This window comes from Cornus florida, unplaced genomic scaffold, assembly GCF_030987335.1.
Source record: "Cornus florida cultivar Cherokee Brave unplaced genomic scaffold, ASM3098733v1 CherokeeBrave_3.0.0_Hap2_Chr09, whole genome shotgun sequence".
Taxonomy (NCBI): Eukaryota; Viridiplantae; Streptophyta; class Magnoliopsida; order Cornales; family Cornaceae; genus Cornus; species Cornus florida.
In genome coordinates, this window is record NW_026775579.1 from 62392072 (window position 1) to 62394584 (window position 2513).

At 36.3% G+C, this 2513-nt stretch overlaps 1 long non-coding RNA gene across 1 annotated transcript; it reads right to left on the reverse strand.

The window, feature by feature from the left end:
- Window positions 1-638: 638 nt before the first annotated feature.
- Window positions 639-2028, reverse strand: LOC132273312 (uncharacterized). The gene is made up of 3 exons (XR_009470077.1): window positions 1954-2028; window positions 1067-1120; window positions 639-960 (listed from the first exon to the last, which is right to left on the reverse strand). It is a non-coding gene; the product is annotated as an uncharacterized LOC132273312 (long non-coding RNA).
- Window positions 2029-2513: the final 485 nt, after the last annotated feature.

Here is a 2513-nt window from a genome sequence, read left to right on the forward strand (position 1 = left end):
TCACCTTCCCCATTGAGAGGTATAGGAGATACCACTAGTGGTGCAATTAGAGTTACTCACTACATAATATTAAGCACACCATGTTTAGAGATTGAGGCTCCATGAGGCATCCACCAATGCGCACACACACACACACAAACATAGGTAGAGGCTGCATGACACTTCTGATCCTCCTCAGTTGTGACAATTAAGGGGGAGCCATGCTTGTAAAATCCTATGAAATATTAATACATTCTACAATTTAAATTCTTGCTGAATTAATAGAGTGATTTGAACCAGGAAGAATAGGGAATCATTAACCTTTTTTTTTTTTTTGACAAGTAACAATCATTAAGTTCGACGCAATGCATCCAAAAAAAAGGCAGTCAATTTTTACCCAGAAAAAAGGGCCCCTGGGCTACACAAGTATTAAGACAATTGTCATTGTTAAGAAGATATTAAGTTGTTTTATGACTTGATAATCCTTTCACTGGATTATGGTAATCACTGAGAGAGGCGGGTGGAGGGCTGTGGAGAGAGATTGCAATATCAGAACAACCTACAGAATCATCCCAACCAGCCTACTGAATACCTTATGCGGATTCTCCGCACAGAAGGACGCAAGCCAGGATACAAGAAAGCAACTTCAACCAGCAAATGGGAGGGCAACTATAAGTATTTTCAGAAGGCAAATGAACTTAGCATTAAAGGAAGAAAAATCAAGTGAGAATTTTGCAGGATGGAAAATGACACTCGAGGCGTAGCATCTTCATTGGATTCTGTAATATTAATGGAATAAAGCAGAAACAAGAGGGAGCCCATAGCTTGCAGAACATAGTGTTTGAACAATTAGCCATCAGGAAAGAAATGAAACCTGACCTTGTCATCAGTCAACATATAATGGCCACTATTAATACAGCTTACTTTAGCTGCCCGAAAGTTCATGGATTTCGCCACATCCTTTATTTTTTGTGATGAATTCTAACCATTGCAAAAGTGCAGAAAACATGTATCGATCAGATAGAGCAACAAAATATATTTATATTTCAGTAATTTTTACACACTTAAGGCAGTTTAGGGATATAACCTTGTAAAGAAACCTGCCAACAGGATAAAATCTCATGTATCTGAAGTAGCAGACCTGCAATACCAGATGATAAATTTAGAACAATGGCAGCAATGAGAACTAGGCAACAAGTACCACCAACCAATGCTGAAATCCTTATGAGACCATCACATGTGGGTTTCTGGCATTGACCTATTCTTTAAGACCACCTTCCATAAAATGATACATATTCCTATTAAAAACTCTCATTCCCACTAATTACTGTGAGGTTCTGTGATTAAAGAATGAGTCCAACGCAACAATGGTAGAATGGCTCAACTGAAGGCATGAATTTAATGACATAGGTTAACTTCAGAAAACATACCAAGAGAATAAAAAATAAATACACGACAACAACAAAAAAGATGAAGAAACATTTTATTTTAAAAGCTTCTCAAATGTTAAGATTAATTATATGACAACATTATATTTTCAGTTTTTGAAGGCAAGACCACTTTAAGTTAGTCAATAAAGAAGTTTTACTACCAAAGGTTGTGTACCTAGTGGTATTTCCTCTACCTTTCAAAGGGGATGGTAAGAGTTCAACTCCTGTATGGACAAATGGGTGTGTGAGTTTCTTGCTAATGAAAAAAAAAAAAATTTACTACGTAATAATTTAAAAACTCAATTGTCAACCCCAGTGCCTGGTTCAACCTTATGATTCTAAATTGTTAATCTAGTATTAATCTGGAAGAAAAATAAGGCAGTGGTTTGGCTTGCATTGTCACAACCTGAATCATTTTATTTCAAAATTCTCCTTAGGTAAACCTTATACAAAATTTTACTGGTACCTTTCCTTTGAAGCGGGAAAAAAGTCTATATGAGTTTTACATGCCAAGCTATAACATAGAGAGAGAAGAGAAATATACCACATGAACTGGATTGGTAATCTTCCACTCCGTAACTCCAGCACGAATGTAGGTGTTCCTACTGACATAAAGACCTGATGAAGGAAACGAAGACTCAGTACCAGTCATCCAAGACAAACATAGACTCGAAGTCACTTAAAAATAAATTCCTAGAATCATGAAGTCCAAGTTTGGTGCTGAGGCTACACTCTACATAACCATGAAACTCAAATTTTTAGCATTTTAAAGCACATGCATTTGGCAATTCAGGCATGAAACTAATGTTGGATGCACTCTGATTTTGGTCATGAAGCAATAAGCAATCATACTACTTCAATTTTATAATAAAAAGGCAAAGGTACCCCTTGAGAGGAACGTGGTCACCCCCTTCCTCTCCCTTTTTCTTTGAAATGGAAAGAACACCTACTAAAACATAAGACCTTAAGCTTCCAGGATACACCAAGTCCTTACACAGACAAATTATGGCTTACACATCCGCAAAACATGGTCAAAACTATGCTTATAAAATATTGAGGATGAAATTTGAAAAAGGAAAAATAAAAGGTAGAATGATAAAAATG